We start from the raw sequence: 21,107 nt of genomic DNA on the forward strand, positions 1-21,107 counted from the left end.
CTTTGGAAATATTATAGCTAGGACAATTTGGCTGGCGCCATTCGATTCGTGAGACGATTTCCGATTTTCCTGGGGGTCCGGCAATTTTCTAAAGTCGATTTTTTCGTTTTTCGCGATTTTCTCGGCTCCTGGGCTTCCTAGAGCAAAACGGGCCCGGATTTGGACTCAGACCGTTTTTCGTCCATATCTTTGGAAATATCATAGCTAGGAGAATTTGGCTGGCGCCATTCGATTCGTGAGACGATTTCCGATTTTCCTAGGGGTCCGGGAATTTTCTGAAGTCGATTTTTTCGTTTTTCGCCTTTTTCTCGGCTCCTGGGCCTCCTAGAGCAAAACGGGCCCTGATTTGGAATCACACTGTTTTTCGCCCATATCTCTGGAAATATCATAGCTATGATAATTTGCCTGGCGCCATTGTATTCGTGAGACTATTTCCGATTTTTCTAGGGGTCCGGGAATTTTCTGAAGTCGATTTTTTCGTTTTTCGCGATTTTCTCGGCTCCTGGGCCTCCTAGAGCAAAACGGGCACGGATTTGGCCACACACCGTTTTTCGCCCATATCTTTGGAAATATCATAGCTAGGACAATTTGGCTAGCGCCATTCGATTCGTGAGACGATTTCCGATTTTCCTAGGGGTCCGGCAATTTTCTAAAGTCGATTTTTTCGTTTTTCGCGATTTTCTCGGCTCCTGGGCCTCCTAGAGCAAAACGGGCCCGGATTTGGCCACACACCGTTTTTCGTCCATATCTTTGGAAATATCAAAGCTAGGACAATTTGGCTGGCGCCATTCGATTCGTGAGACGATTTCCGATTTTTCTAGGGGTTCGGGAATTGTCCACAGTCGATTTTTTCGTTTTTCGCCTTTTTCTCGGCTCCTGGGCCTCCTAGAGCAAAACGGGCACGGATTTGGCCACACACCGTTTTTCGCCCATATCTTTGGAAATATCATAGCTAGGACAATTTGGCTGGCGCCATTCGATTCGTGAGACGATTTCCGATTTTCCTAGGGGTCCGGGAATTTTCTAAAGTCGATTTTTTCGTTTTTCGCGATTTTCTCGGCTCCTGGGCCTCCTAGAGCAAAACGGGCCCGGATTTGAACTCAGACCGTTTTTCGTCCATATCTTTGGAAATATCATAGCTAGAAGAATTTGGCTGACGCCATTGGATTCGTGAGACGATTTCCGATTTTTCTAGGGGTTCGGGAATTGTCCACAGTCGATTTTTTCGTTTTTCGCCTTTTTCTCGGCTCCTGGGCCTCCTAGAGCAAAACAGGCACGGATTTGGCCACACACCGTTTTTCGCCCATATCTTTGGAAATATCATAGCTAGGACAATTTGGCTGGCGCCATTCGATTCGTGAGACGATTTCCGATTTTCCTAGGGGTCCGGCAATTTTCTAAAGTCGATTTTTTCGTTTTTCGCGATTTTCTCGGCTCCTGGGCCTCCTAGAGCAAAACGGGCCCGGATTTGGACTCAGACCGTTTTTCGTCCATATCTTTGGAAATATCATAGCTAGGAGAATTTGGCTGGCGCCATTGGATTCGTGAGACGATTTCCGATTTCTCTAGGGGTCCGGGAATTGTCCACAGTCGATTTTTTCGTTTTTCGCCTTTTTCTCGGCTCCTGGGCCTCCTAGAGCAAAACGGGCACGGATTTGGCCACACACCGTTTTTCGCCCATATCTTTGGAAATATCATAGCTAGGACAATTTGACTGGCGCCATTCGATTCGTGAGACGATTTCCCATTGTCTTAGGGGTCCGGCAATTTTCTAAAGTCGATTTTTTCGTTTTTCGCGATTTTCTCGGCTCCTGGGCCTCCTAGAGCAAAACGGGCCCGGATTTGGACTCAGATCGTTTTTCGTCCATATCTTTGGAAATATCATAGCTAGGACAATTTGGCTGGCGCCATTGGATTCGTGAGACGATTTCCGATTTTTCTAGGGGTCCGGGAATTTTCTAAAGTCGATTTTTTCGTTTTTCGCAATTTTCTCGGCTCCTGGGCCTCCTAGAGCAAAACGGGCGCGGATTTGGCCACACACCGTTTTTCGTCCATATCTTTGGAAATATCAAAGCTAGGACAATTTGGCTGGCCCCATTCGATTCGTGAGACGATTTCCGATTTTTCTAGGGGTCCGGGAATTGTCCACATTCGATTTTTTCGTTTTTCGCCTTTTTCTCGGCTGTTGGGCCTCCTAGAGCAAAACGGGCCCTGATTTGGAATCACACTGGTTTTCGCCCATATCTCTGGAAATATCATAGCTATGATAATTTGGCTGGCGCCATTGTATTCGTGAGATGATTTCCGATTTTTTTAGGGGTCCGGCAATTTTCTAAAGTCGATTTTTTCGTTTTTCGCGATTTTCTCGGCTCCTGGGCTTCCTAGAGCAAAACGGGCCCGGATTTGGACTCAGACCGTTTTTCGTCCATATGTTTGGAAATATCATAGCTAGGACAATTTGGCTGGCGCCATTGGATTCGTGAGACGATTTCCGATTTTTCTAGGGGTTCGGGAATTGTCCACAGTCGATTTTTTCGTTTTTCGCCTTTTTCTCGGCTCCTGGGCCTCCTAGACCAATACGGGCACGGATTTGGCCACACACCGTTTTTCGCCCATATCTTTGGAAATATTATAGCTAGGACAATTTGGCTGGCGCCATTCGATTCGTGAGACGATTTCCGATTTTCCTAGGGGTCCGGCAATTTTCTAAAGTCGATTTTTTCGTTTTTCGCGATTTTCTCGTCTCCTGGGCCTCCTAGAGCAAAACGGGCACGGATTTGGCCACACACCGTTTTTCGTCCATATCTTTGGAAATATTATAGCTAGGAGAATTTGGCTGGCGCCATTCGATTCGTGAGACGATTTCCGATTTTCCTAGGGGTCCGGCAATTTTCTAAAGTCGATTTTTTCGTTTTTCGCGATTTTCTCGGCTCCTGGGCCTCCTAGAGCAAAACGGGCCCGGATTTGGACTCAGACCGTTTTTGGTCCATATCTTTGGAAATATCATAGCTAGGACAATTTGGCTGGCGCCATTCGATTCGTGAGACGATTTCCGATTTTCCTAGGGGTCCGGCAATTTTCTAAAGTCGATTTTTTCGGTTTTCGCGATTTTCTCGGCTCCTGGGCCTCCTAGAGCAAAACGGGCCCGGATTTGGACTCAGACCGTTTTTCGTCCATATCTTTGGAAATATCATAGCTAGAAGAATTTAGCTGACGCCATTGGATTCGTGAGACGATTTCCGATTTTTCTAGGGGTTCGGGAATTGTCCACAGTCGATTTTTTCGTTTTTCGCCTTTTTCTCGGCTCCTGGGCCTCCTAGACCAATACGGGCACGGATTTGGCCACACACCGTTTTTCGCCCATATCTTTGGAAATATTATAGCTAGGACAATTTGGCTGGCGCCATTCGATTCGTGAGACGATTTCCGATTTTCCTAGGGGTCCGGCAATTTTCTAAAGTCGATTTTTTCGTTTTTCGCGATTTTCTCGGCTCCTGGGCCTCCTAGAGCAAAACGGGCCCGGATTTGGACTCAGACCGTTTTTCGTCCATATCTTTGGAAATATCATAGCTAGGACAATTTGGCTGGCGCCATTGGATTCGTGAGACGATTTCCGATTTTTCTAGGGGTCCGGGAATTGTCCACAGTCCATTTTTTCGTTTTTCGCCTTTTTCTCGTCTCCTGGGCCTCCTAGAGCAAAACGGGCACGGATTTGGCCACACACCGTTTTTCGTCCATATCTTTGGAAATATTATAGCTAGGAGAATTTGGCTGGCGCCATTCGATTCGTGAGACGATTTCCGATTTTCCTAGGGGTCCGGCAATTTTCTAAAGTCGATTTTTTCGTTTTTCGCGATTTTCTCGGCTCCTGGGCCTCCTAGAGCAAAACGGGCCCGGATTTGGACTCAGACCGTTTTTGGTCCATATCTTTGGAAATATCATAGCTAGGACAATTTGGCTGGCGCCATTCGATTCGTGAGACGATTTCCGATTTTCCTAGGGGTCCGGCAATTTTCTAAAGTCGATTTTTTCGGTTTTCGCGATTTTCTCGGCTCCTGGGCCTCCTAGAGCAAAACGGGCCCGGATTTGGACTCAGACCGTTTTTCGTCCATATCTTTGGAAATATCATAGCTAGAAGAATTTAGCTGACGCCATTGGATTCGTGAGACGATTTCCGATTTTTCTAGGGGTTCGGGAATTGTCCACAGTCGATTTTTTCGTTTTTCTCCTTTTTCTCGGCTCCTGGGCCTCCTAGACCAATACGGGCACGGATTTGGCCACACACCGTTTTTCGCCCATATCTTTGGAAATATTATAGCTAGGACAATTTGGCTGGCGCCATTCGATTCGTGAGACGATTTCCGATTTTCCTGGGGGTCCGGCAATTTTCTAAAGTCGATTTTTTCGTTTTTCGCGATTTTCTCGGCTCCTGGGCCTCCTAGAGCAAAACGGGCCCGGATTTGGACTCAGACCGTTTTTCGTCCATATCTTTGGAAATATCATAGCTAGGAGAATTTGGCTGGCGCCATTCGATTCGTGAGACGATTTCCGATTTTCCTAGGGGTCCGGGAATTTTCTAAAGTCGATTTTTTCGTTTTTCGCCTTTTTCTCGGCTCCTGGGCCTCCTAGAGCAAAACGGGCCCTGATTTGGAATCACACTGTTTTTCGCCCATATCTCTGGAAATATCATAGCTATGATAATTTGCCTGGCGCCATTGTATTCGTGAGACTATTTCCGATTTTTCTAGGGGTCCGGGAATTTTCTGAAGTCGATTTTTTCGTTTTTCGCGATTTTCTCGGCTCCTGGGCCTCCTAGAGCAAAACGGGCACGGATTTGGCCACACACCGTTTTTCGCCCATATCTTTGGAAATATCATAGCTAGGACAATTTGGCTAGCGCCATTCGATTCGTGAGACGATTTCCGATTTTCCTAGGGGTCCGGCAATTTTCTAAAGTCGATTTTTTCGGTTTTCGCGATTTTCTCGGCTCCTGGGCCTCCTAGAGCAAAACGGGCCCGGATTTGGACTCAGACCGTTTTTCGTCCATATCTTTGGAAATATCATAGCTAGAAGAATTTAGCTGACGCCATTGGATTCGTGAGACGATTTCCGATTTTTCTAGGGGTTCGGGAATTGTCCACAGTCGATTTTTTCGTTTTTCCCCTTTTTCTCGGCTCCTGGGCCTCCTAGACCAATACGGGCACGGATTTGGCCACACACCGTTTTTCGCCCATATCTTTGGAAATATTATAGCTAGGACAATTTGGCTGGCGCCATTCGATTCGTGAGACGATTTCCGATTTTCCTGGGGGTCCGGCAATTTTCTAAAGTCGATTTTTTCGTTTTTCGCGATTTTCTCGGCTCCTGGGCCTCCTAGAGCAAAACGGGCCCGGATTTGGACTCAGACCGTTTTTCGTCCATATCTTTGGAAATATCATAGCTAGGAGAATTTGGCTGGCGCCATTCGATTCGTGAGACGATTTCCGATTTTCCTAGGGGTCCGGGAATTTTCTAAAGTCGATTTTTTCGTTTTTCGCCTTTTTCTCGGCTCCTGGGCCTCCTAGAGCAAAACGGGCACGGATTTGGCCACACACCGTTTTTCGCCCATATCTTTGGAAATATTATAGCTAGGACAATTTGGCTGGCGCCATTCGATTCGTGAGACGATTTCCGATTTTCCTGGGGGTCCGGCAATTTTCTAAAGTCGATTTTTTCGTTTTTCGCGATTTTCTCGGCTCCTGGGCCTCCTAGAGCAAAACGGGCCCGGATTTGGACTCAGACCGTTTTTCGTCCATATCTTTGGAAATATCATAGCTAGGAGAATTTGGCTGGCGCCATTCGATTCGTGAGACGATTTCCGATTTTCCTAGGGGTCCGGGAATTTTCTGAAGTCGATTTTTTCGTTTTTCGCCTTTTTCTCGGCTCCTGGGCCTCCTAGAGCAAAACGGGCCCTGATTTGGAATCACACTGTTTTTCGCCCATATCTCTGGAAATATCATAGCTATGATAATTTGCCTGGCGCCATTGTATTCGTGAGACTATTTCCGATTTTTCTAGGGGTCCGGGAATTTTCTGAAGTCGATTTTTTCGTTTTTCGCGATTTTCTCGGCTCCTGGGCCTCCTAGAGCAAAACGGGCACGGATTTGGCCACACACCGTTTTTCGCCCATATCTTTGGAAATATCATAGCTAGGACAATTTGGCTAGCGCCATTCGATTCGTGAGACGATTTCCGATTTTCCTAGGGGTCCGGCAATTTTCTAAAGTCGATTTTTTCGTTTTTCGCGATTCTCTGGGCTTCTGGGCCTCCTAGAGCAAAACGGGCCCGGATTTGGACTCAGACCGTTTTTCGTCCATATCTTTGGAAATATCATAGCTAGAAGAATTTGGCTGACGCCATTGGATTCGTGAGACGATTTCCGATTTTTCTAGGGGTTCCGGAATTGTCCACAGTCGATTTTTTCGTTTTTCGACTTTTTCTCGGCTCCTGGGCCTCCTAGAGCAAAACGGGCACGGATTTGGCCACACACCGTTTTTCGCCCATATCTTTGGAAATATCATAGCTAGGACAATTTGGCTGGCGCCATTCGATTCGTGAGACGATTTCCGATTTTCCTAGGGGTCCGGGAATTTTCTAAAGTCGATTTTTTCGTTTTTCGCGATTTTCTCGGCTCCTGGGCCTCCTAGAGCAAAACGGGCCCGGATTTGGACTCAGACCGTTTTTCGTCCATATCTTTGGAAATATCATAGCTAGGAGAATTTGGCTGGCGCCATTCGATTCGTGAGACGATTTCCGATTTTCCTAGGGGTCCGGGAATTTTCTGAAGTCGATTTTTTCGTTTTTCGCCTTTTTCTCGGCTCCTGGGCCTCCTAGAGCAAAACGGGCCCTGATTTGGAATCACACTGTTTTTCGCCCATATCTCTGGAAATATCATAGCTATGATAATTTGCCTGGCGCCATTGTATTCGTGAGACTATTTCCGATTTTTCTAGGGGTCCGGGAATTTTCTGAAGTCGATTTTTTCGTTTTTCGCGATTTTCTCGGCTCCTGGGCCTCCTAGAGCAAAACGGGCACGGATTTGGCCACACACCGTTTTTCGCCCATATCTTTGGAAATATCATAGCTAGGACAATTTGGCTAGCGCCATTCGATTCGTGAGACGATTTCCGATTTTCCTAGGGGTCCGGCAATTTTCTAAAGTCGATTTTTTCGTTTTTCGCGATTTTCTCGGCTCCTGGGCCTCCTAGAGCAAAACGGGCCCGGATTTGGACTCAGACCGTTTTTCGTCCATATCTTTGGAAATATCATAGCTAGAAGAATTTGGCTGACGCCATTGGATTCGTGAGACGATTTCCGATTTTTCTAGGGGTTCGGGAATTGTCCACAGTCGATTTTTTCGTTTTTCGCGATTTTCTCGGCTCCTGGGCCTCCGAGAGCAAAACGGGCACGGATTTGGCCACACACCGTTTTTCGCCCATATCTTTGGAAATATCATAGCTAGGACAATTTGGCTGGCGCCATTCGATTCGTGAGACGATTTCCGATTTTCCTAGGGGTCCGGCAATTTTCTAAAGTCGATTTTTTCGTTTTTCGCGATTTTCTCGGCTCCTGGGCCTCCTAGAGCAAAACGGGCCCGGATTTGGACTCAGACCGTTTTTCGTCCATATCTTTGGAAATATCATAGCTAGGACAATTTGGCTGGCGCCATTCGATTCGTGAGACGATTTCCGATTTTCCTAGGGGTCCGGCAATTTTCTAAAGTCGATTTTTTCGTTTTTCGCGATTTTCTCGGCTCCTGGGCCTCCTAGAGCAAAACGGGCCCGGATTTGGACTCAGACCGTTTTTCGTCCATATCTTTGGAAATATCATAGCTAGAAGAATTTAGCTGACGCCATTGGATTCGTGAGACGATTTCCGATTTTTCTAGGGGTTCGGGAATTGTCCACAGTCGATTTTTTCGTTTTTCGCCTTTTTCTCGGCTCCTGGGCCTCCTAGACCAGTACGGGCACGGATTTGGCCACACACCGTTTTTCGCCCATATCTTTGGAAATATTATAGCTAGGACAATTTGGCTGGCGCCATTCGATTCGTGAGACGATTTCCGATTTTCCTAGGGGTCCGGGAATTTTCTGAAGTCGATTTTTTCGTTTTTCGCCTTTTTCTCGGCTCCTGGGCCTCCTAGAGCAAAACGGGCCCTGATTTGGAATCACACTGTTTTTCGCCCATATCTCTGGAAATATCATAGCTATGATAATTTGCCTGGCGCCATTGTATTCGTGAGACTATTTCCGATTTTTCTAGGGGTCCGGGAATTTTCTGAAGTCGATTTTTTCGTTTTTCGCGATTTTCTCGGCTCCTGGGCCTCCTAGAGCAAAACGGGCACGGATTTGGCCACACACCGTTTTTCGCCCATATCTTTGGAAATATCATAGCTAGGACAATTTGGCTAGCGCCATTCGATTCGTGAGACGATTTCCGATTTTCCTAGGTGTCCGGCAATTTTCTAAAGTCGATTTTTTCGTTTTTCGCGATTTTCTCGGCTCCTGGGCCTCCTAGAGCAAAACGGGCACGGATTTGGCCACACACCGTTTTTCGCCCATATCTTTGGAAATATCATAGCTAGGACAATTTGGCTGGCGCCATTCGATTCGTGAGACGATTTCCGATTTTCCTAGGGGTCCGGCAATTTTCTAAAGTCGATTTGTTCGTTTTTCGCGATTTTCTCGGCTCCTGGGCCTCCTAGAGCAAAACGGGCCCGGATTTGGCCACACACCGTTTTTCGCCCATATCTTTGGAAATATTATAGCTAGGACAATTTGGCTGGCGCCATTCGATTCGTGAGACGATTTCCGATTTTCCTAGGGGTCCGGCAATTTTCTAAAGTCGATTTTTTCGTTTTTCGCGATTTTCTCGGCTCCTGGGCCTCCTAGAGCAAAACGGGCCCGGATTTGGACTCAGACCGTTTTTCGTCCATATCTTTGGAAATATCATAGCTAGGACAATTTGGCTGGCGCCATTGGATTCGTGAGACGATTACCGATTTTTCTAGGGGTCCGGGAATTGTCCACAGTCGATTTTTTCGTTTTTCGCCTTTTTCTCGTCTCCTGGGCCTCCTAGAGCAAAACGGGCCCGGATTTGGACTCAGACCGTTTTTCGTCCATATCTTTGGAAATATCATAGCTAGGAGAATTTGGCTGGCGCCATTCGATTCGTGAGACGATTTCCGATTTTCCTAGGGGTCCGGGAATTTTCTGAAGTCGATTTTTTCGTTTTTCGCCTTTTTCTCGGCTCCTGGGCCTCCTAGAGCAAAACGGGCCCTGATTTGGAATCACACTGTTTTTCGCCCATATCTCTGGAAATATCATAGCTATGATAATTTGCCTGGCGCCATTGTATTCGTGAGACTATTTCCGATTTTTCTAGGGGTCCGGGAATTTTCTGAAGTCGATTTTTTCGTTTTTCGCGATTTTCTCGGCTCCTGGGCCTCCTAGAGCAAAACGGGCACGGATTTGGCCACACACCGTTTTTCGCCCATATCTTTGGAAATATCATAGCTAGGACAATTTGGCTAGCGCCATTCGATTCGTGAGACGATTTCCGATTTTCCTAGGGGTCCGGCAATTTTCTAAAGTCGATTTTTTCGTTTTTCGCGATTTTCTCGGCTCCTGGGCCTCCTAGAGCAAAACGGGCCCGGATTTGGACTCAGACCGTTTTTCGTCCATATCTTTGGAAATATCATAGCTAGAAGGATTTGGCTGACGCCATTGGATTCGTGAGACGATTTCCGATTTTTCTAGGGGTTCGGGAATTGTCCACAGTCGATTTTTTCGTTTTTCGCCTTTTTCTCGGCTCCTGGGCCTCCTAGAGCAAAACGGGCACGGATTTGGCCACACACCGTTTTTCGCCCATATCTTTGGAAATATTATAGCTAGGACAATTTAGCTGGCGCCATTCGATTCGTGAGACGATTTCCGATTTTCCTGGGGGTCCGGCAATTTTCTAAAGTCGATTTTTTCGTTTTTCGCGATTTTCTCGGCTCCTGGGCCTCCTAGAGCAAAACGGGCCCGGATTTGGACTCAGACCGTTTTTCGTCCATATCTTTGGAAATATCATAGCTAGGACAATTTGGCTGGCGCCATTCGATTCGTGAGACGATTTCCGATTTTCCTAGGGGTCCGGGAATTTCCTGAAGTCGATTTTTTCGTTTTTCGCCTTTTTCTCGGCTCCTGGGCCTCCTAGAGCAAAACGGGCCCTGATTTGGAATCACACTGTTTTTCGCCCATATCTCTGGAAATATCATAGCTATGATAATTTGCCTGGCGCCATTGTATTCGTGAGACTATTTCCGATTTTTCTAGGGGTCCGGGAATTTTCTGAAGTCGATTTTTTCGTTTTTCGCGATTTTCTCGGCTCCTGGGCCTCCTAGAGCAAAACGGGCACGGATTTGGCCACACACCGTTTTTCGCCCATATCTTTGGAAATATCATAGCTAGGACAATTTGGCTAGCGCCATTCGATTCGTGAGACGATTTCCGATTTTCCTAGGTGTCCGGCAATTTTCTAAAGTCGATTTTTTCGTTTTTCGCGATTTTCTCGGCTCCTGGGCCTCCTAGAGCAAAACGGGCACGGATTTGGCCACACACCGTTTTTCGCCCATATCTTTGGAAATATCATAGCTAGGACAATTTGGCTGGCGCCATTCGATTCGTGAGACGATTTCCGATTTTCCTAGGGGTCCGGCAATTTTCTAAAGTCGATTTGTTCGTTTTTCGCGATTTTCTCGGCTCCTGGGCCTCCTAGAGCAAAACGGGCCCGGATTTGGCCACACACCGTTTTTCGCCCATATCTTTGGAAATATTATAGCTAGGACAATTTGGCTGGCGCCATTCGATTCGTGAGACGATTTCCGATTTTCCTAGGGGTCCGGCAATTTTCTAAAGTCGATTTTTTCGTTTTTCGCGATTTTCTCGGCTCCTGGGCCTCCTAGAGCAAAACGGGCCCGGATTTGGACTCAGACCGTTTTTCGTCCATATCTTTGGAAATATCATAGCTAGGACAATTTGGCTGGCGCCATTGGATTCGTGAGACGATTACCGATTTTTCTAGGGGTCCGGGAATTGTCCACAGTCGATTTTTTCGTTTTTCGCCTTTTTCTCGTCTCCTGGGCCTCCTAGAGCAAAACGGGCCCGGATTTGGACTCAGACCGTTTTTCGTCCATATCTTTGGAAATATCATAGCTAGGAGAATTTGGCTGGCGCCATTCGATTCGTGAGACGATTTCCGATTTTCCTAGGGGTCCGGGAATTTTCTGAAGTCGATTTTTTCGTTTTTCGCCTTTTTCTCGGCTCCTGGGCCTCCTAGAGCAAAACGGGCCCTGATTTGGAATCACACTGTTTTTCGCCCATATCTCTGGAAATATCATAGCTATGATAATTTGCCTGGCGCCATTGTATTCGTGAGACTATTTCCGATTTTTCTAGGGGTCCGGGAATTTTCTGAAGTCGATTTTTTCGTTTTTCGCGATTTTCTCGGCTCCTGGGCCTCCTAGAGCAAAACGGGCACGGATTTGGCCACACACCGTTTTTCGCCCATATCTTTGGAAATATCATAGCTAGGACAATTTGGCTAGCGCCATTCGATTCGTGAGACGATTTCCGATTTTCCTAGGGGTCCGGCAATTTTCTAAAGTCGATTTTTTCGTTTTTCGCGATTTTCTCAGCTCCTGGGCCTCCTAGAGCAAAACGGGCCCGGATTTGGACTCAGACCGTTTTTCGTCCATATCTTTGGAAATATCATAGCTAGAAGGATTTGGCTGACGCCATTGGATTCGTGAGACGATTTCCGATTTTTCTAGGGGTTCGGGAATTGTCCACAGTCGATTTTTTCGTTTTTCGCCTTTTTCTCGGCTCCTGGGCCTCCTAGAGCAAAACGGGCACGGATTTGGCCACACACCGTTTTTCGCCCATATCTTTGGAAATATTATAGCTAGGACAATTTAGCTGGCGCCATTCGATTCGTGAGACGATTTCCGATTTTCCTGGGGGTCCGGCAATTTTCTAAAGTCGATTTTTTCGTTTTTCGCGATTTTCTCGGCTCCTGGGCCTCCTAGAGCAAAACGGGCCCGGATTTGGACTCAGACCGTTTTTCGTCCATATCTTTGGAAATATCATAGCTAGGAGAATTTGGCTGGCGCCATTCGATTCGTGAGACGATTTCCGATTTTCCTAGGGGTCCGGGAATTTTCTGAAGTCGATTTTTTCGTTTTTCGCCTTTTTCTCGGCTCCTGGGCCTCCTAGAGCAAAACGGGCCCTGATTTGGAATCACACTGTTTTTCGCCCATATCTCTGGAAATATCATAGCTATGATAATTTGCCTGGCGCCATTGTATTCGTGAGACTATTTCCGATTTTTCTAGGGGTCCGGGAATTTTCTGAAGTCGATTTTTTCGTTTTTCGCGATTTTCTCGGCTCCTGGGCCTCGTAGAGCAAAACGGGCACGGATTTGGCCACACACCGTTTTTCGCCCATATCTTTGGAAATATCATAGCTAGGACAATTTGGCTAGCGCCATTCGATTCGTGAGACGATTTCCGATTTTCCTAGGGGTCCGGCAATTTTCTAAAGTCGATTTTTTCGTTTTTCGCGATTTTCTCGGCTTCTGGGCCTCCTAGAGCAAAACGGGCCCGGATTTGGACTCAGACCGTTTTTCGTCCATATCTTTGGAAATATCATAGCTAGAAGAATTTGGCTGACGCCATTGGATTCGTGAGACGATTTCCGATTTTTCTAGGGGTTCCGGAATTGTCCACAGTCGATTTTTTCGTTTTTCGCCTTTTTCTCGGCTCCTGGGCCTCCTAGAGCAAAACGGGCACGGATTTGGCCACACACCGTTTTTCGCCCATATCTTTGGAAATATCATAGCTAGGACAATTTGGCTGGCGCCATTCGATTCGTGAGACGATTTCCGATTTTCCTAGGGGTCCGGGAATTTTCTAAAGTCGATTTTTTCGTTTTTCGCGATTTTCTCGGCTCCTGGGCCTCCTAGAGCAAAACGGGCCCGGATTTGGACTCAGACCGTTTTTCGTCCATATCTTTGGAAATATCATAGCTAGGAGAATTTGGCTGGCGCCATTCGATTCGTGAGACGATTTCCGATTTTCCTAGGGGTCCGGGAATTTTCTGAAGTCGATTTTTTCGTTTTTCGCCTTTTTCTCGGCTCCTGGGCCTCCTAGAGCAAAACGGGCCCTGATTTGGAATCACACTGTTTTTCGCCCATATCTCTGGAAATATCATAGCTATGATAATTTGCCTGGCGCCATTGTATTCGTGAGACTATTTCCGATTTTTCTAGGGGTCCGGGAATTTTCTGAAGTCGATTTTTTCGTTTTTCGCGATTTTCTCGGCTCCTGGGCCTCCTAGAGCAAAACGGGCACGGATTTGGCCACACACCGTTTTTCGCCCATATCTTTGGAAATATCATAGCTAGGACAATTTGGCTAGCGCCATTCGATTCGTGAGACGATTTCCGATTTTCCTAGGGGTCCGGCAATTTTCTAAAGTCGATTTTTTCGTTTTTCGCGATTTTCTCGGCTCCTGGGCCTCCTAGAGCAAAACGGGCCCGGATTTGGACTCAGACCGTTTTTCGTCCATATCTTTGGAAATATCATAGCTAGAAGAATTTGGCTGACGCCATTGGATTCGTGAGACGATTTCCGATTTTTCTAGGGGTTCGGGAATTGTCCACAGTCGATTTTTTCGTTTTTCGCCTTTTTCTCGGCTCCTGGGCCTCCGAGAGCAAAACGGGCACGGATTTGGCCACACACCGTTTTTCGCCCATATCTTTGGAAATATCATAGCTAGGACAATTTGGCTGGCGCCATTCGATTCGTGAGACGATTTCCGATTTTCCTAGGGGTCCGGCAATTTTCTAAAGTCGATTTGTTCGTTTTTCGCGATTTTCTCGGCTCCTGGGCCTCCTAGAGCAAAACGGGCCCGGATTTGGCCACACACCGTTTTTCGCCCATATCTTTGGAAATATTATAGCTAGGACAATTTGGCTGGCGCCATTCGATTCGTGAGACGATTTCCGATTTTCCTAGGGGTCCGGCAATTTTCTAAAGTCGATTTTTTCGTTTTTCGCGATTTTCTCGGCTCCTGGGCCTCCTAGAGCAAAACGGGCCCGGATTTGGACTCAGACCGTTTTTCGTCCATATCTTTGGAAATATCATAGCTAGGACAATTTGGCTGGCGCCATTGGATTCGTGAGACGATTACCGATTTTTCTAGGGGTCCGGGAATTGTCCACAGTCGATTTTTTCGTTTTTCGCCTTTTTCTCGTCTCCTGGGCCTCCTAGAGCAAAACGGGCACGGATTTGGCCACACACCGTTTTTCGTCCATATCTTTGGAAATATTATAGCTAGGAGAATTTGGCTGGCGCCATTCGATTCGTGAGACGATTTCCGATTTTCCTAGGGGTCCGGCAATTTTCTAAAGTCGATTTTTTCGTTTTTCGCGATTTTCTCGGCTCCTGGGCCTCCTAGAGCAAAACGGGCCCGGATTTGGACTCAGACCGTTTTTCGTCCATATCTTTGGAAATATCATAGCTAGGACAATTTGGCTGGCGCCATTCGATTCGTGAGACGATTTCCGATTTTCCTAGGGGTCCGGCAATTTTCTAAAGTCGATTTTTTCGTTTTTCGCGATTTTCTCGGCTCCTGGGCCTCCTAGAGCAAAACGGGCCCGGATTTGGACTCAGACCGTTTTTCGTCCATATCTTTGGAAATATCATAGCTAGGAGAATTTGGCTGGCGCCATTCGATTCGTGAGACGATTTCCGATTTTCCTAGGGGTCCGGGAATTTTCTGAAGTCGATTTTTTCGTTTTTCGCCTTTTTCTCGGCTCCTGGGCCTCCTAGAGCAAAACGGGCCCTGATTTGGAATCACACTGTTTTTCGCCCATATCTCTGGAAATATCATAGCTATGATAATTTGCCTGGCGCCATTGTATTCGTGAGACTATTTCCGATTTTTCTAGGGGTCCGGGAATTTTCTGAAGTCGATTTTTTCGTTTTTCGCGATTTTCTCGGCTCCTGGGCCTCCTAGAGCAAAACGGGCACGGATTTGGCCACACACCGTTTTTCGCCCATATCTTTGGAAATATCATAGCTAGGACAATTTGGCTAGCGCCATTCGATTCGTGAGACGATTTCCGATTTTCCTAGGGGTCCGGCAATTTTCTAAAGTCGATTTTTTCGTTTTTCGCGATTTTCTCGGCTTCTGGGCCTCCTAGAGCAAAACGGGCCCGGATTTGGACTCAGACCGTTTTTCGTCCATATCTTTGGAAATATCATAGCTAGAAGAATTTGGCTGACGCCATTGGATTCGTGAGACGATTTCCGATTTTTCTAGGGGTTCCGGAATTGTCCACAGTCGATTTTTTCGTTTTTCGCCTTTTTCTCGGCTCCTGGGCCTCCTAGAGCAAAACGGGCACGGATTTGGCCACACACCGTTTTTCGCCCATATCTTTGGAAATATCATAGCTAGGACAATTTGGCTGGCGCCATTCGATTCGTGAGACGATTTCCGATTTTCCTAGGGGTCCGGGAATTTTCTAAAGTCGATTTTTTCGTTTTTCGCGATTTTCTCGGCTCCTGGGCCTCCTAGAGCAAAACGGGCCCGGATTTGGACTCAGACCGTTTTTCGTCCATATCTTTGGAAATATCATAGCTAGGAGAATTTGGCTGGCGCCATTCGATTCGTGAGACGATTTCCGATTTTCCTAGGGGTCCGGGAATTTTCTGAAGTCGATTTTTTCGTTTTTCGCCTTTTTCTCGGCTCCTGGGCCTCCTAGAGCAAAACGGGCCCTGATTTGGAATCACACTGTTTTTCCCCCATATCTCTGGAAATATCATAGCTATGATAATTTGCCTGGCGCCATTGTATTCGTGAGACTATTTCCGATTTTTCTAGGGGTCCGGGAATTTTCTGAAGTCGATTTTTTCGTTTTTCGCGATTTTCTCGGCTCCTGGGCCTCCTAGAGCAAAACGGGCACGGATTTGGCCACACACCGTTTTTCGCCCATATCTTTGGAAATATCATAGCTAGGACAATTTGGCTAGCGCCATTCGATTCGTGAGACGATTTCCGATTTTCCTAGGGGTCCGGCAATTTTCTAAAGTCGATTTTTTCGTTTTTCGCGATTTTCTCGGCTCCTGGGCCTCCTAGAGCAAAACGGGCCCGGATTTGGACTCAGACCGTTTTTCGTCCATATCTTTGGAAATATCATAGCTAGAAGAATTTGGCTGACGCCATTGGATTCGTGAGACGATTTCCGATTTTTCTAGGGGTTCGGGAATTGTCCACAGTCGATTTTTTCGTTTTTCGCCTTTTTCTCGGCTCCTGGGCCTCCGAGAGCAAAACGGGCACGGATTTGGCCACACACCGTTTTTCGCCCATATCTTTGGAAATATCATAGCTAGGACAATTTGGCTGGCGCCATTCGATTCGTGAGACGATTTCCGATTTTCCTAGGGGTCCGGCAATTTTCTAAAGTCGATTTTTTCGTTTTTCGCGATTTTCTCGGCTCCTGGGCCTCCTAGAGCAAAACGGGCCCGGATTTGGACTCAGACCGTTTTTCGTCCATATCTTTGGAAATATCATAGCTAGGACAATTTGGCTGGCGCCATTCGATTCGTGAGACGATTTCCGATTTTCCTAGGGGTCCGGCAATTTTCTAAAGTCGATTTTTTCGTTTTTCGCGATTTTCTCGGCTCCTGGGCCTCCTAGAGCAAAACGGGCCCGGATTTGGACTCAGACCGTTTTTCGTCCATATCTTTGGAAATATCATAGCTAGAAGAATTTAGCTGACGCCATTGGATTCGTGAGACGATTTCCGATTTTTCTAGGGGTTCGGGAATTGTCCACAGTCGATTTTTTCGTTTTTCGCCTTTTTCTCGGCTCCTGGGCCTCCTAGACCAATACGGGCCCGGATTTGGACTCAGACCGTTTTTCGTCCATATCTTTGGAAATATCATAGCTAGAAGAATTTGGCTGACGCCATTGGATTCGTGAGACGATTTCCGATTTTTCTAGGGGTTCGGGAATTGTCCACAGTCGATTTTTTCGTTTTTCGCCTTTTTCTCGGCTCCTGGGCCTCCTAGAGCAAAACGGGCACGGATTTGGCCACACACCGTTTTTCGCCCATATCTTTGGAAATATTATAGCTAGGACAATTTGGCTGGCGCCATTCGATTCGTGAGACGATTTCCGATTTTCCTGGGGGTCCGGCAATTTTCTAAAGTCGATTTTTTCGTTTTTCGCGATTTTCTCGGCTCCTGGGCCTCCTAGAGCAAAACGGGCCCGGATTTGGACTCAGACCGTTTTTCGTCCATATCTTTGGAAATATCATAGCTAGGAGAATTTGGCTGGCGCCATTCGATTCGTGAGACGATTTCCGATTTTCCTAGGGGTCCGGGAATTTTCTGAAGTCGATTTTTTCGTTTTTCGCCTTTTTCTCGGCTCCTGGGCCTCCTAGAGCAAAACGGGCCCTGATTTGGAATCACACTGTTTTTCGCCCATATCTCTGGAAATATCATAGCTAGGACAATTTGGCTGGCGCCATTCGATTCGTGAGACGATTTCCGATTTTCCTAGGGGTCCGGCAATTTTCTAAAGTCGATTTTTTCGTTTTTCGCGATTTTCTCGGCTCCTGGGCCTCCTAGAGCAAAACGGGCCCGGATTTGGACTCAGACCGTTTTTCGTCCATATCTTTGGAAATATCATAGCTAGGACAATTTGGCTGGCGCCATTCGATTCGTGAGACGATTTCCGATTTTCCTAGGGGTCCGGCAATTTTCTAAAGTCGATTTTTTCGTTTTTCGCGATTTTCTCGGCTCCTGGGCCTCCTAGAGCAAAACGGGCCCGGATTTGGACTCAGACCGTTTTTCGTCCATATCTTTGGAAATATCATAGCTAGAAGAATTTAGCTGACGCCATTGGATTCGTGAGACGATTTCCGATTTTTCTAGGGGTTCGGGAATTGTCCACAGTCGATTTTTTCGTTTTTCGCCTTTTTCTCGGCTCCTGGGCCTCCTAGACCAATACGGGCACGGATTTGGCCACACACCGTTTTTCGCCCATATCTTTGGAAATATTATAGCTAGGACAATTTGGCTGGCGCCATTCGATTCGTGAGACGATTTCCGATTTTCCTGGGGGTCCGGCAATTTTCTAAAGTCGATTTTTTCGTTTTTCGCGATTTTCTCGGCTCCTGGGCCTCCTAGAGCAAAACGGGCCCGGATTTGGACTCAGACCGTTTTTCGTCCATATCTTTGGAAATATCATAGCTAGGAGAATTTGGCTGGCGCCATTCGATTCGTGAGACGATTTCCGATTTTCCTAGGGGTCCGGGAATTTTCTGAAGTCGATTTTTTCGTTTTTCGCCTTTTTCTCGGCTCCTGGGCCTCCTAGAGCAAAACGGGCCCTGATTTGGAATCACACTGTTTTTCGCCCATATCTCTGGAAATATCATAGCTATGATAATTTGCCTAGCGCCATTGTATTCGTGAGACTATTTCCGATTTTTCTAGGGGTCCGGGAATTTTCTGAAGTCGATTTTTTCGTTTTTCGCGATTTTCTCGGCTCCTGGGCCTCCTAGAGCAAAACGGGCACGGATTTGGACACACACCGTTTTTCGCCCATATCTTTGGAAATATCATAGCTAGGACAATTTGGCTAGCGCCATTCGATTCGTGAGACGATTTCCGATTTTCCTAGGTGTCCGGCAATTTTCTAAAGTCGATTTTTTCGTTTTTCGCGATTTTCTCGGCTCCTGGGCCTCCTAGAGCAAAACGGGCACGGATTTGGCCACACACCGTTTTTCGCCCATATCTTTGGAAATATCATAGCTAGGACAATTTGGCTGGCGCCATTCGATTCGTGAGACGATTTCCGATTTTCCTAGGGGTCCGGCAATTTTCTAAAGTCGATTTGTTCGTTTTTCGCCATTTTCTCGGCTCCTGGGCCTCCTAGAGCAAAACGGGCCCGGATTTGGCCACACACCGTTTTTCGCCCATATCTTTGGAAATATTATAGCTAGGACAATTTGGCTGGCGCCATTCGATTCGTGAGACGATTTCCGATTTTCCTAGGGGTCCGGCAATTTTCTAAAGTCGATTTTTTCGTTTTTCGCGATTTTCTCGGCTCCTGGGCCTCCTAGAGCAAAACGGGCCCGGATTTGGACTCAGACCGTTTTTCGTCCATATCTTTGGAAATATCATAGCTAGGACAATTTGGCTGGCGCCATTGGATTCGTGAGACGATTACCGATTTTTCTAGGGGTCCGGGAATTGTCCACAGTCGATTTTTTCGTTTTTCGCCTTTTTCTCGTCTCCTGGGCCTCCTAGAGCAAAACGGGCACGGATTTGGCCACACACCGTTTTTCGTCCATATCTTTGGAAATATTATAGCTAGGAGAATTTGGCTGGCGCCATTCGATTCGTGAGACGATTTCCGATTTTCCTAGGGGTCCGGCAATTTTCTAAAGTCGATTTTTTCGTTTTTCGCGATTTTCTCGGCTCCTGGGCCTCCTAGAGCAAAACGGGCCCGGATTTGGACTCAGACCGTTTTTCGTCCATATCTTTGGAAATATCATAGCTAGGACAATTTGGCTGGCGCCATTCGATTCGTGAGACGATTTCCGATTTTCCTAGGGGTCCGGCAATTTTCTAAAGTCGATTTTTTCGTTTTTCGCGATTTTCTCGGCTCCTGGGCCTCCTAGAGCAAAACGGGCCCGGATTTGGACTCAGACCGTTTTTCGTCCATATCTTTGGAAATATCATAGCTAGAAGAATTTAGCTGACGCCATTGGATTCGTGAGACGATTTCCGATTTTTCTAGGGGTTCGGGAATTGTCCACAGTCGATTTTTTCGTTTTTCGCCTTTTTCTCGGCTCCTGGGCCTCCTAGACCAATACGGGCACGGATTTGGCCACACACCGTTTTTCGCCCATATCTTTGGAAATATTATAGCTAGGACAATTTGGCTGGCGCCATTCGATTCGTGAGACGATTTCCGATTTTCCTGGGGGTCCGGCAATTTTCTAAAGTCGATTTTTTCGTTTTTCGCGATTTTCTCGGCTCCTGGGCCTCCTAGAGCAAAACGGGCCCGGATTTGGACTCAGACCGTTTTTCGTCCATATCTTTGGAAATATCATAGCTAGGAGAATTTGGCTGGCGCCATTCGATTCGTGAGACGATTTCCGATTTTCCTAGGGGTCCGGGAATTTTCTGAAGTCGATTTTTTCGTTTTTCGCCTTTTTCTCGGCTCCTGGGCCTCCTAGAGCAAAACGGGCCCTGATTTGGAATCACACTGTTTTTCGCCCATATCTCTGGAAATATCATAGCTATGATAATTTGCCTGGCGCCATTGTATTCGTGAGACTATTTCCGATTTTTCTAGGGGTCCGGGAATTTTCTGAAGTCGATTTTTTCGTTTTTCGCGATTTTCTCGGCTCCTGGGCCTCCTAGAGCAAAACGGGCACGGATTTGGCCACACACCGTTTTTCGCCCATATCTTTGGAAATATCATAGCTAGGACAATTTGGCTAGCGCCATTCGATTCGTGAGACGATTTCCGATTTTCCTAGGGGTCCGGCAATTTTCTAAAGTCGATTTTTTCGTTTTTCGCGATTTTCTCGGCTCCTGGGCCTCCTAGAGCAAAACGGGCCCGGATTTGGACTCAGACCGTTTTTCGTCCATATCTTTGGAAATATCATAGCTAGAAGAATTTGGCTGACGCCATTGGATTCGTGAGACGATTTCCGATTTTTCTAGGGGTTCGGGAATTGTCCACAGTCGATTTTTTCGTTTTTCGCCTTTTTCTCGGCTCCTGGGCCTCCTAGAGCAAAACGGGCACGGATTTGGCCACACACCGTTTTTCGCCCATATCTTTGGAAATATTATAGCTAGGACAATTTGGCTGGCGCCATTCGATTCGTGAGACGATTTCCGATTTTCCTGGGGGTCCGGCAATTTTCTAAAGTCGATTTTTTCGTTTTTCGCGATTTTCTCGGCTCCTGGGCCTCCTAGAGCAAAACGGGCCCGGATTTGG

Source organism: Diachasmimorpha longicaudata, unplaced genomic scaffold, assembly GCF_034640455.1.
Source record: "Diachasmimorpha longicaudata isolate KC_UGA_2023 unplaced genomic scaffold, iyDiaLong2 ctg00000061.1, whole genome shotgun sequence".
NCBI classification, from domain to species: domain Eukaryota; kingdom Metazoa; phylum Arthropoda; class Insecta; order Hymenoptera; family Braconidae; genus Diachasmimorpha; species Diachasmimorpha longicaudata.